Genomic DNA, 13,574 nt, shown 5'->3' on the forward strand with positions numbered 1-13,574 from the left:
GGCTGTTGGGTCCCACCCGAGCAGAAAGAAGCGTAGGAGAAATTCTAAGAGGCGTTTGGTATTTTAGTAGAGATATCATAGCATCCATCACGATGTCGAGGGATATGGAACACGCGCAATGCGGTAAAAGCGAACTGGATTTATTTTCATTACCGGGTATGGTTTCCACGATGACGGATTCACACTGGACCAAATATAGCCCCGTTACAGGCCTCGGGCAGTTGGACGGCACCATAAGGTTTGATATCAATAACCCTATAAACAGTTACGTAGACTTGGCCGAATGTTACCTGAGAATTGTATGCGAATTTAAGACGACGGATGGTCGTGCTACAGTCGCTGACAATGTGATGAGCGCTGATGGGGAGACGGTGACTAGACGTAGAGACGTGTGCGCCCCCGTGACAAATACTCTACATTCTCTATTTCGGGAGGTGAGAGTAATAGCGGGCTCTAATCAACTAGAATTAACAGACAGTTTGGGTACATACCCGTACAGAGCGTACATAGAAACACTACTGAGCTGCGATAAATCGCAAATAGACAACAATTTGGTAGCACAGAATTTCAGTAAAGATAAGGCGGGGTGTTTTAATAACTTTTCTCTAGGCAATGAAGATTCCAACCCCGCATTCGCGAAACGACGGCAAAAATGTGTGCCCAGTAGGCCCTTAGAACTCGTTGGAAAATTACACTCTGATTTGTTCATGCAGCATAGATACCTCATAGATGGGGTACCTTTAAAAATCGAATTGATACGTAGCCCAAATAACTTCTATATGTTACACTCCACTACGGACGAGGCCGGTACTCGCATACCCGGTTATGCTTGCCATATACTCTCAGCCGAATTTCATGTCAGACAAGTAAACGTAGCACCAGCTATTAGAGATAGCCATATTAGAGGTTTGATGCGTGGAAGTACCGCGAAATATCCCATAGCCCAGGTGAAAACTACGGCACACCACGACATTCCCAAGGCCTGAGAGAATATAATTCCGAACATTTAATAATGGGTCACATTCCTAAAAGAATAGTACTCGGTCTCGTTGACAACGAATCCTTTGCGGGGGTTTCGAACAAAAATCCTTTTAATTTCCAGCCTTTTGGATTGACGGAAATAGCCGTTAAAGTAAACGGTCAGGAGGTAGGCAAAAGATGTCATACCGTCAATTTCGAACCCGACTCTACACGGATGTATCAGACATACCTAGAGCTGTTTAGAAATACAGGGGGTTTGGGGAGAAATTCCACGCACACAGTGACTCTCAAAGAGTTTTTAGACGGCACTACATTGTTTGTGTTCGATTTAACGCACGATTTAGGTGCTGACATGTCACACATGTATCCGAAGAGCTCTGGTAAGGTCGGCATAGAATTGAAATTTTCGCAGCCAACGCCCCGAGCTCTGACGTTAGTGTGTTATAGAGAGCTGGACAGCGTAATAGAATTTGACCACTTTAGAAATGCCGCTATACACTGACGTAGACGAGGGACGAGTTACATATGCTTCTAAAATGTTGTACGGTCGAGATTTGGAATGGTTTGGCCGTAATGAACCTTTCCTTAAAAACAACTATGGCGGTATAAGTAGCAGAGATACTTTGGAAGAGGTGTGTGGTAATAAAATAGTCGGGATGAAGAGACTGAAATATCCTATACTGTTTATTTGCAACACGGACAGAAAAAGCGAACCGGGAAGTCACTGGCTCGCTTTAAGCGTAGAGGCACCCGGTAGATTACACATGCACGACTCGTACGGTATAGATTACACGCGAATATGGCCCGAATTTCACGATTTTGTGACAAAATACGGTCGTTTGCATTATTCCTACAACAGAGTTCGTGTGCAAAATCTGTCGTCAGTAGCCTGCGGTCACCATTGTTTATATTTCGGTAGCTGGCGATCTCGAGGTATTTCTAAAGACGATATAGTTAGTCATTTCAGTAAAAGTAATACGTTTGCAAACGATTCCATGGTTTTCAGATGGTATGATAGTGCCAAGAAGAATATACTCGAGAACTTTAAGAGCTATGGATTTTGACGAGGGAAAAATTAGGTTTTTGATAGAGCTGTAGGAATGTTGTCAATTTTTTTTCCCACGCCGTCATCTCGTCGCAAAACCGGTCTTACTAGACAACCATACAAAGAGGTGTTAAGCCCGGCTTTTAGCGCTTATGCTGTCAGGTACTCGCAGCGATAACGACCGTGTTTGATGTAATAGGTATAATTATGTCCAGGACCGGTATTTGACCCCTTACCGTCCAATGGCAGGACGATGCGCCCTTAGGTCACGCCCCCCTATTCTCTTCGCACGTAACCGCTGATGGTGTCGAGAGTATCACGCGCCCCAGCACGCAGTAGCTAGTTGGAAGCCGTCTGCCCGAGAGCGAGGTTGTATATTTTGAGTGCTCCGTACAACGATGTCCTGCTGCTACGTTCCCGATTCGTATAATGACCAGAGCGATGGAGAAAGATGTAAACTTTTCTTCAATAAGAAGGGGAGAAGTATCGCCATCATCGCACTCTGGAAACGAAGACACCTTGTCGGTGGACGGGAAATATGGTATCCCACGTTTCAGCGATGATAATGTGGATTCAAAATTACCGTTTCGCAACAGGGAGAATGGAGGAGAAACGGTGAAAGACTGTTGCGGGTACCCGCGGAGACACATGGGGGAACCTAGCAGGCTACTGACGGATTTAAGCCAGAATTACTGTTACGAAGCAATGCTCAGCGGCTACGCCAGGATGGTTTCTTTCCAGGACTGGCCAGAACAAATGGTTCAAAAGGGAAGACAGCTAGCCCGGAGAGGATTCTTTTATACGGGCGTGGCGGACAAGGTCGTGTGTGCATGGTGTGGATTAAGACTATGGAAATGGTGTGCAGAAGACGATATAGACTTTGAACACAACAGGTTCAGCCCGTCGTGCGCATTTCTCAAAATCACGTGCCCCGTGAGGTTTGATACTGACATGAGAACTGTTTTGTAAACTGAGCTGATTTGTGGGTAGAAATGTAGATGTGCATATTTACGAATAAAATTTGTGAAATGTTGTTTTTACTAGTCTCTGTTGTGTTTTATATAAAAGTGTTGACGTTGTCTACCTCGTGGGTATATTTTGGGGTGGTTTAAACAACGAGGGATACGGTGTTCGCGCGGTCTAGTATTGTAGAGAGCTTTACATAGACTGTCCGACCCAATATCTTCTTTGTTGTATTTGGTAGAATATAACCGCCTTCCCGTGTTGTATTGTAGAGAGCTTTACATAAACTGGAGGGTGTGTTATTTTTGAGTGTCTTGTTACATTTGTTTTGCTGCCTAGTATTGTAGAGAGCTTTACATTGGCAGTACGACATTTACAGACCTCCTTCAAAATTATTATTCATTCCCGCTTTGGGTTTACGATACGAGGTAAAGAATGTAACACTCGGTACCACTCTTGCTGCTTTGCCGTTTTCTACCTCACATTTTGTTTCATGTAGAATATCACCGTCTTACCATCTTGCATTGTAGAGAGCTTTACACAGACGGGGTGGTCGTGTGATTAAGAGTGTCTAGGTGTTTCTTGCGGTCTAGTATTGTAGAGAGCTTTACATAGACAGCACGAGATTCCCTAGCCTCCTTCAAAAACTCAAATATTATTGGCACGCTAATGGTGCATTTAAGAGGTAAAAACGCGTCTGAGAGCAATTGAGAATTTAGCTTGACGGATGGATTCTTATGGTTATCATTTTGGTCTGTGTGACGTCATTAGTAGATGTCACATGCGCGCGCGCACACACACACACACACACACACACGTACATGTACGAACACGTACTAAACGACCATTACCCTTATTTGTGACAGTTCAATGACCACGTGACGTCAATACCGTCGTTGTAGGGCGTGACGTCAGTGTGGTAGTATATTTTCGAGGTTGCGTCACCATCACGTGACGTCACTACCTTCGTTTGTAGGTCTATACGTCACGAGACCTATCGTCGTGACACGTCATACGTGTATGACGTCAGTGTGGTAGTATATTTTCCAGGTTGCGTCACCATCAAGTGACGTCACTACCTTCGTTTGTAGATCGTGACGTCACGAGACCTATCGTCGTGACGTCATACGTGTATGGCGTCAGTGTAGCAGCATATTTTCGGGGTTGCGTCACGTTACGTCACCTCGGAAATGTGCTGCTACCATACTACTGTTGCTACTTTACTATCCATATGCAGGTTGAAAAAAAATGTATGGTAGTATATTCAGTATTTGTGTATCGTTTAAAGGTAAGAGAAATGCTGAATAGTTTACTACGTGTACATATGTTGGAGGAAACGTGAATATTTTACTACCTGTGTATATGTTCAAGGAAAGGTGCATCCGGAATAGTGTTTTGCCTGTATATGTGTTGGAGGAAAAGTGAATATTTTTCCTACCTGTGTATATGGTCAAGGAAAGGTGCATCCGGAATAGTGTTTTGTCTGCATATGTGTTGGTGGAAAAGTGAATATTTTACTACCTGTGTATATGTTCAAGGAAAGGTGCATCCGGAATAGTGTTTTGACTGTATATGTGTTGGAGGATACGTGAATATTTTACTACCTGTGTATATGGTCAAGGAAAGGTGCATCCGGAATAGTGTTTTGACTGTTTATGTGTTGGAGGAAAAGTGAATATTTTACTACCTGTGTATATGTTCAAGGAAAGGTGCATCTGGAATAGTGTTTTGTCTGTATATGTGTTGGAGGAAAAGAGAATATTTTACTACCTGTGTATATGTTCAAGGAAAGGTGCATCCGGAATAGTGTTTTGCCTGTTTATGTGTTGGAGGAAAAGTGAATATTTTACTACCTGTGTATATGTTCAAGGAAAGGTGCATCCGGAATAGTGTTGTGTCTGTATATGTGTTGGAGGAAAAGAGAATATTTTACTACCTGTGTATATGTTCAAGGAAAGGTGCATCCGGAATAGTGTTTTGTCTGTATATGTGTTGGAGGAAAGGTGAATATTTTACTACCTGTGTATATGTTCAAGGAAAGGTGCATCCGGAATGGTGTTTTGCCTGTATATGTGTTGGTGGAAAAGTGAATATTTTACTACCTGTGTATATGTTCAAGGAAAGGTGCATCCGGAATAGTGTTTTGTCTGTATATGTGTTGGAGGAAAAGTGAATATTTTACTACCTGTGTATATGTTCAAGGAAAGGTGCATCCGGAATAGTGTTTTGTCTGTATATGTGTTGGAGGAAAAGTGAATATTTTACTACCTGTGTATATGTTCAAGGAAAGGTGCATCCGGAATAGTGTTTTGTCTGTATATGTGTTGGAGGAAAAGTGAATATTTTACTACCTGTGTATATGTTCAAGGAAAGGTGCATCCGGAATAGTGTTTTGACTGTATATATATATATATATGTTGGAGGAAACGTGAATATTTTACTACCTGTGTATATGTTCAAGGAAAGGTGCATCCGGAATAGTGTTTTGTCTGTATATGTGTTTGGAGGAAAGGTGAATATTTTACTACCTGTGTATATGTTCAAGGAAAGGTGCATCCGGAATAGTGTTTTGCCTGTATATGTGTTGGAGGAAAGGTGAATATTTTACTACCTGTGTATATGTTCAAAGGAAAGGTGCATGTGTATATGTTCAAGGAAAGGTGCATCCGGAATAGTGTTTTGTCTGTATATATATATATGTGTTGGAGGAAACGTGAATATTTTACTACCTGTGTATATGTTCAAGGAAAGGTGCATCCGGAATAGTCTTTGCCTGTATATGTGTTGGTGGAAAAGTGAATATTTTACTACCTGTGTATATGTTCAAGGAAAGGTGAATCCGGAATAGTGTTTTGTCTGTATTTGTGTTGGAGGAAAAGTGAATATTTTACTACCTGTGTATATGTTCAAGGAAAGGTGCATCCGGAATAGTGTTTTGTCTGTATATGTGTTGGAGGAAAAGTGAATATTTTACTACCTGTGTATATGTTCAAGGAAAGGTGCATCCGGAATAGTGTTTTGTCTGTATATGTGTTGGGGAAACGTGAATATTTTACTACCTGTGTATATGTTCAAGGAAAGGTGCATCCGGAATAGTGTTTTGTCTGTATATGTGTTGGAGGAAACGTGAAAATTTTACTACCTGTGTATATGTTCAAGGAAAGGTGCATCCGGAACAGTGTTTTGCCTGTGAATATGTTACTACCTGTGTATATGTTCATGGAAATGGACATATGGAATATTGTTCTGCCTGTATATGTGTTGAAGGAAAGGCGTATAATGCACTAACTGCTTACATGTTGAAGGACACGTGAAGAGTTTACAACCTGTGTATATTTTGAAGGAAACGTGAACATTTATACTACACGTAACTTTTGAAGGAAACGGGAATATGTTACCACACATGTATATGTTGATGATAAGGCGCATACTGAATAGTGTATCACCCGTGTACGTATTGAATACTTGATACGTCTTTTATTGTTTCACTGCCTGTACATAGGTCCAAGGAAGATTTCATCTTTGTGGCCCGATAATAAGGTTTGGAAAGAGGGCATTTTTTTCTCACCTGTATGTCTGACGTATTTGAGGAATGATAGATCTTTGCCACATCATTAAACAGGATAACCGCCCTTTCTACAATACATGTGAATGTCTCTAATACATTGTCCATCCATATGAAAAGGACCTATACAGTGATAAGTAAACACATTTAACAGAAAATATTTTCACAGTATCATCATCAGCAGCAGCATCAGTATCAGCATCATCACTAAACAAGATATAATGCAGCAGGGTGATCAGTTAACACATTTACCAGAAAATATTTGGACAGACTCGTCATCATCATCATCATCATCATCATCATCATCATCATCATCATCACTAAACAATGCATATAATGCAGCAGGGTGCTACTTGCAGAGTCTGGCCCCAACACGTCATCATCAGTTCACGCCCTTGCCCACTCAACACGCACCCCAGGCAGGGCAAGGGAATTCCCCCAGGAGGGCTGCCTTACGCATTGCCCAGATTGTCAGAAGGGCTGAGCTATCTCTGGAAAACACGGGCACCACTAATAAGAAACCGGGAACAATGGAGAATAGGACACCATCATACCTCTGATGCAGAAGTGACATTTCATATGTGAGATCCACATATTTGCCATATTTGGTCACATTGCAGTTAAAGGGATAAACAGGTGAACCATATCTTGCCATATTGAACAAACATTATGGATAACAACTGCTTTTATTTTGCGAGAGCGACGTTTCGATAAAGGTCTTGTGCCGTTCTCATGCAGGAAATGTCATACCAGAGTTCGCTTGAAGTTTGCATGGAGTATTTGTAGAGTTATGTCCCTTTATACACAAAGTCAGTGCGTATTTCTTTCAGTTGAAAACGGAATGAGAATATAATTTCACTTAAGAAACATACTCGTAATGTAATCACAGTAATGAAATTGCAGCTATGTCATTAAATAGAAATATGTAAAATCTACAATCACTTAATGTTTTGTTGCTGATATTACTATTTACTGATAATAATACTAAATTCCTCCACACAAAACGTGAGCAATGAAACAGTATAAAGTGTACTATCTAAACAACGATTGCAGGGTAAGTGTGATTACACAGATCTTGTGGAACATCAATGTATTACCCTCGAGAGAAGCATACAACTTATAGTGTCTTCCAGTCTTTGACATTCATTCTGGAACATCCCGAAATGGAATAAACAAGATTCACAATCACAGTTTCATGTGTTGGAGAATTAGATGTCGATGCGTCGTAAAATCTTTAACACCTCAACGCCAGCCTCCCTGCACTTCGGGATGTGGCCATGGTCTGTTACACCGGCGGTGGGCATAGAATGTGTTCAATAAAATCGAGGTGCTCAGCAGACTATGATACAGTCCTAATACCAATTTCAATCAAACCCAAATGATATATTACCCGGTCCTTTGCAATTCGTTGAAAAATACTAATCCCAAAGATAAAGGTTCAGTTATAAGTTTATCACACTAGTTATTATAATTACTTTACGGCGATGTATTATTATGATGACGGTAGTCTGGATTACGAGAAGGCACTGGGGAAGCCAATACTGTTTCTCTAGGAATGCCAAATTCTTCCATTTAAAACGCAACTTGTTTCAATGTCACCCTTAAATTTTTCTCACCCTAAGAGGGCCTCCTTGTCACGAGTTACCTCCCCTGGTCACATTAGCGTGACGCCCGCATCAGCAATCGATGCGAAAGAGAAGCATCTTTGGTGCCAGGTCTCATTAGCATTCGCTTTATCTGGGGCGGAAGCAACAGGACGCAGAAAACCTGTTAGATTCAGCGGCAGTTGCATTTTTTGAGAAGCAGGACAGTTCAGGTCAGTTACTTTCACTTTATGTACTTAAAGCCAGTATTCCTTCTGGTGTGTTTTTAAGAGATGTATTCCTGGAAATAGCGAACAAGAGCATAACTGATATTGTGGAGTCTTGATGCATATATAGCATTAGAGGCATGGGCGTTTATAGCTACGGGCCTCTCTTCACAACTCTCAACAACAAAGTATCGCTTTCAGGGGTGGCTTGCCGCCTCGGAACAACGGTAGGGTATTCCAAGAAACAAACTTCCCCATTTCCATGGCAATCGTTTACACAGCTGTGTGTCAAGGTCACGCTCTATATAAGGTGCGGGGTGAACTTCGGACGGGCGATGGTATTTCATCTCAGTCTCCATTCTTTATGAGCGTCTTCTTCCATCCAGGCACGGCGATATGTAAATGTCTTCTGGGAATGTCCTGTTTGTGTAACGTAACATGTGGGAATGTCCTGTTTGTGTAACGTAACATGTACGCAGGATATCACGACATTATGACATTGTCAGTCAGGAGGTTTCCAGCTTCAACATCTACTTGAAATCCCAAATGCGTATGCTTCAGACTGTTATCAGCATGTTACAACTGCCAAGCTTTCATGCCATTTCGACAGAACTTATTTAGCTTCAGGCTCTGCATACCGCGTGCCTCGTCACTACGATTGTCTGTGACAGATTGTATATAAAACAAAAGGCTGTTTCATGTCGGACAGAAACTGGTAGGCATCCCTCAAAGCCGTTACTGTAAACACACATGTTACACTGGATTTTATTTCTGATCTATATCAGATCGAATGTAAATCTTTTCTGACAACCCTTGGCGTTCTTTTCAATAAACACGGACTTTTAAAAACATAAATCTGTACCATTTATCACGATCCTCGACATGAGCACGTGACCTCATGAAACTGATTTCCCGCTTTGATAACACTCTGCTTGATCTTTTCTGTGTTGCTGTTTAGCGAACCTTGTGTTTAGTGATGTGAGTTTGAGCGATTGACTGAGTTTTGTTTAACGCCACTTCCAAAAGCATTTGGGTTGTATGACAGTGTGGGAGGTTTATGTGGATGTAAACTTAGGGCTAATGCGCGTTAACCGTAATTCAACCGTTTCTGGACAATGTAAAACATAGAGTGCTGGCGATAAGGTGACTGACTCTGAGCGTGTGGGTTCGAATCCCGGATGGGACTCAACCCACCCAAATACTAGAATTTGTACTTTACTGAGAATGTGTAATCCCAAGTATAACAATGTGTTAAGAGGTGAAAATACTTATTATTTTTGCTTGATATTAATGTGTTCAGAAATTGAAGGAAACAAATTTCTATGGATAGTAAACTTCTTTATTACAATGAGTGGGACCTTTCGGCGTAGGTACTAGCTAACACAGTTATCAAGCAAGTGATACAACAATTTGAAACTAGGAGAACATATACATTGCTGGATAGAAAAGTTAGGAAATTGTACAGGAAAATGCAAGGCCCAGCTGGAGAACCCTCGTGGGCACTTTGGTATGACATTGGCACTCTTCTTGTGACGAACTACACATAAGACATATTTTAAGATATTAATAGCTCGAGACAAAGAGGTTCGACTGTATTGCATGAAATGCAGACAAAACCGTCTCTGCAAATGAACAAAGCGCTATAATTTCTTTTCAATAATATCGATTTTTGACCAGACTATGGTGGCACTGAAATGTCAAGTCGTGGAGTCATCGATAGTGATTATTTTTTCATAAGGGTACAATGGATTCACATGAACGTTACAGGATAACGGACTAGCACCAGCAGCTAGCGCGGATCCATACCTTTGTCTGGTGAAGCACCTGCATCTGCCGACAAACAAATCAATAAAACAATGCATTATTGATCGTCTCTTGGTCCCGGGCACTATGCTGTTTCCGTACCCGGGGGCATGCATAGGAATAAGGGTGGAGGTGTTTTTCTTGCAATGCTGCAACTATTGTTTGAAATACAAAAGCCTAATGATAGGCATTGATGAAGCGGAGTGTGGGAATCTCTGGGCACTGGGTGGCATTGTGAATGGTGTTCACTTTTGTAAAAAAGAAATTATGCAAATATACCTTCGGTGATAACATTCAATATAGGTGAATACACTGGATTCATTGCGTTTTACTAACAGTAACATTGGAACGGGTTACGGTTGGGATGATCCGATATATATATATATATATATATATATATATATATATATAGTGTACTGGCTAACATCGTCAAGCAACTGGAGGGACGTGCAAGGCAGCCTATTCAATCACACTGCTTTATTAATGACACAATATTCCGATAGAGGGGACATTACAGTAAACACATGAATCATCGCGTATGCTTTATTCTCTCGTTTTACGGTACAGAGTGGTCAATACTCCGGGAATAGTGCCAGGTTCTCAGCATATTCTACTATTGTCAGATGCTTTCAGCCTATTGTAATACTGTCCGATACTCTCAGCCTTTTGTAATATTATCAGATGCTGTCAGCCTACTGTAATATTGTTAGATACCCTCAGCCTACTGTAATATTGTCAGATACGCTCCGCCTGTTGTAATATTGTCAGATGCTCCCAGCCTACTGTAATATTGTCAGATACCCTCAGCCTACTGCAATATTGTCAGATACTCTCAGCCTACTGTAATAAGCTCAGATACTCCCAGCCATTGTATTATTGTCAGATACTCTCAGCCTACTCTCATCGTATTGTGATATTGCTAGATACTCTCCGCCTACTCTCATATAATTGTAATATTGTTAGATACTTGCTTGCTGTTATATTGTCAGATACTCCCAGCCTACTGTAATATTGTCAGATATTCCCAGCCTATTGTAATATAGTCAGATACTCTAAGCCATTGTAATATTGTCAGATACTCCCAGCCATTGTAATATTGTCAGATACTCCCAGCCTATTGTAATATTTCCGGTACGCTCAGCCTACTGTAATATTTTCAGATACCCTCAGCCTACTGTAATATTGTCAGATACGCTCTGCCTGTTGTAATATGCAGACTATTGTAATGATGCCAGATACTCTCCGCTTGCTGTCATATTGTCAGATACTCTCAGCCTATTGTAATTTTGTCAGATACTCTAAGCCATTGTAATATTGTCCGATACTCTCAACCTATTGTAATATTATCGGATACGCTCAGCCTACTCTCAGCAAATTGTAATATTGTCAGATACTCTCCGCTTACTGAAATATTGTCAGATACTCCAAGCCTATTGTAATATTGTCAGATACGCTCCGCATGTTGTAATATTTGTCAGATACTCTCAGCCTATTGTAATATTATCGGATACGCTCAGCCTACTCTCAGCAAATTGTAATATTGTCAGATACTCTCCGCTTACTGAAATATTGTCAGATACTCCAAGCCTATTGTAACATTGTCAGATACTCTCAGCCCATTGTAATATTTGTCAGATACTCTCAGCCTATTGTAATATTGTCATATACTCTCCTCTTACTGTCATATTGTCAGATACTCCCAGCCTATTGTAATATTTCCGGTACGCTCAGCCTACTGTAATATTTTCAGATACCCTCAGCCTACTGTAATATTGTCAGATACGCTCTGCCTGTTGTAATATGCAGACTATTGTAATGATGCCAGATACTCTCCGCTTGCTGTCATATTGTCAGATACTCTCAGCCTATTGTAATTTTGTCAGAAACTCGCCGCTTGCTGTCATATTGTCAGATACTCTCAGCCTATTTTAATATTGTCAGATACTCTCAGCATATTGTAATATTGTCAGAGACTCTCCGCTTGCTGTCATATTGTCAGATACTCTCAGCCTATTATTTTAATATCTGCCTATTCTAATATTGTCTGATGTCATATTGTAATGTTGTCAGAGACTCTCAGCCTATTGTAATATTGTCAGATACTCATATTGTCAGATACTCTCAGCCTATTTTAATATTGTCTGATACTCTCAGCCTATTGTAATATTGTCAGATACTCCCAGCCATTGTAATATTGTCCGATACTATCTGCCTGCTGTCCGATACTCTAAGCCCATTGTAATATTGTCCGATAATCCCAGCCTATTGTAATATTGTCCGATACTCTCAACCTATTGTAATATTGTCCGATACTCTCAGCCTATTGTAATATTGTCCGATACTCTCAACCTATTGTAATATTGTCCGATACTCTTAGCCTATTGTAATATTGTCTGATACTCTCAGCCTATTGTAATATTGTCCGATACTCCCAGCCATTGTAATATTGTCTGATACTCTCTGCCTGCTGTCCGATACTCTAAGCCCATTGTAATATTGTCCGATACTCTCAACCTATTGTAATATTGTCCGATACTCCCAGCCATTGTAATATTTCCCGATACTCTCAGCCTATTGTAATATTGTCAGATACTCTAAGCCATTGTGATATTTAACGATACTCTCAGCCTATTGTAATACTGTCAGATACTCTCAGCCTATTGTAATATTGTCAGTAGTCTCTCGTACAGACCCTGAAGCAAATATATCCAAGAAAGCCCACACAAGTCTAGAAAATGTGGCAAGTCTAGATTTCCTCAGCTTCAGGGTCTGTACCAATCTGCTGAATTCACAAGCCAGAATATGAAAATGAAGAAAGTCTCAGGGCTCCTTTTCATTATATATTTTTTTTTACTATGAACTTTTTTCAGTAAAATATGTTCATTTCAGAGACTAGTTGTTAGTCTATATTGTCAGATACTCTCAGCCTATTGTAATATTGTCCGATACTCCCAGCCATTGTAATATTTATCGATACTCTCAGCCTATTGCAATATTGTCAGATACTCTCAGCCTATTGTAATATTGTCCGATACTCCAAGCCATTGTAATATTTACTGATACTCTCAGCCTATTGTAATATTGTCAGATACTCTCAGCCTATTGTAATATTGTCCGATACTCCCAGCAATTGTAATATTTACTGATACTCTCAGCCTATTGCAATATTGTCAGATACTCTCAGCCTATTGTAATATTGTCAGATACTCCAGGCCATTGTAATATTTACTGATACTCTCAGCCTATTGTAATATTGTCAGATACTCTCAGCCTATTGTAATATTGTCAGATACTCCCAGCCAATGTAATATCCGTCAGTTCGTTTTAAGCGTGTTCGTTATAAACGTAGTTTACATAACATTAATATTTTACATGCGATTCCGAGGCAATGAAGTCTCTAACCAAGC

The 13,574-nt window shown here is 40.5% G+C and overlaps 1 long non-coding RNA gene across 1 annotated transcript in view; it reads left to right on the forward strand.

Moving 5' to 3' along the window:
* The first annotated feature begins 8,244 nt into the window (after positions 1 to 8,244).
* LOC124255413 overlaps positions 8,245 to 13,574 on the forward strand; it is a 35,444-nt gene continuing 30,114 nt past the window's right edge. Inside the window, exon 1 of the long non-coding RNA XR_006892682.1 lies at positions 8,245 to 8,370. This is a non-coding gene — a long non-coding RNA (uncharacterized LOC124255413). The remainder of the gene's footprint in view (positions 8,371 to 13,574) is intronic.

This window comes from Haliotis rubra, unplaced genomic scaffold (genome assembly GCF_003918875.1).
Source record: "Haliotis rubra isolate DU_JTF1 unplaced genomic scaffold, ASM391887v1 Scf1154, whole genome shotgun sequence".
Classification (NCBI taxonomy): Eukaryota; Metazoa; Mollusca; class Gastropoda; order Lepetellida; family Haliotidae; genus Haliotis; species Haliotis rubra.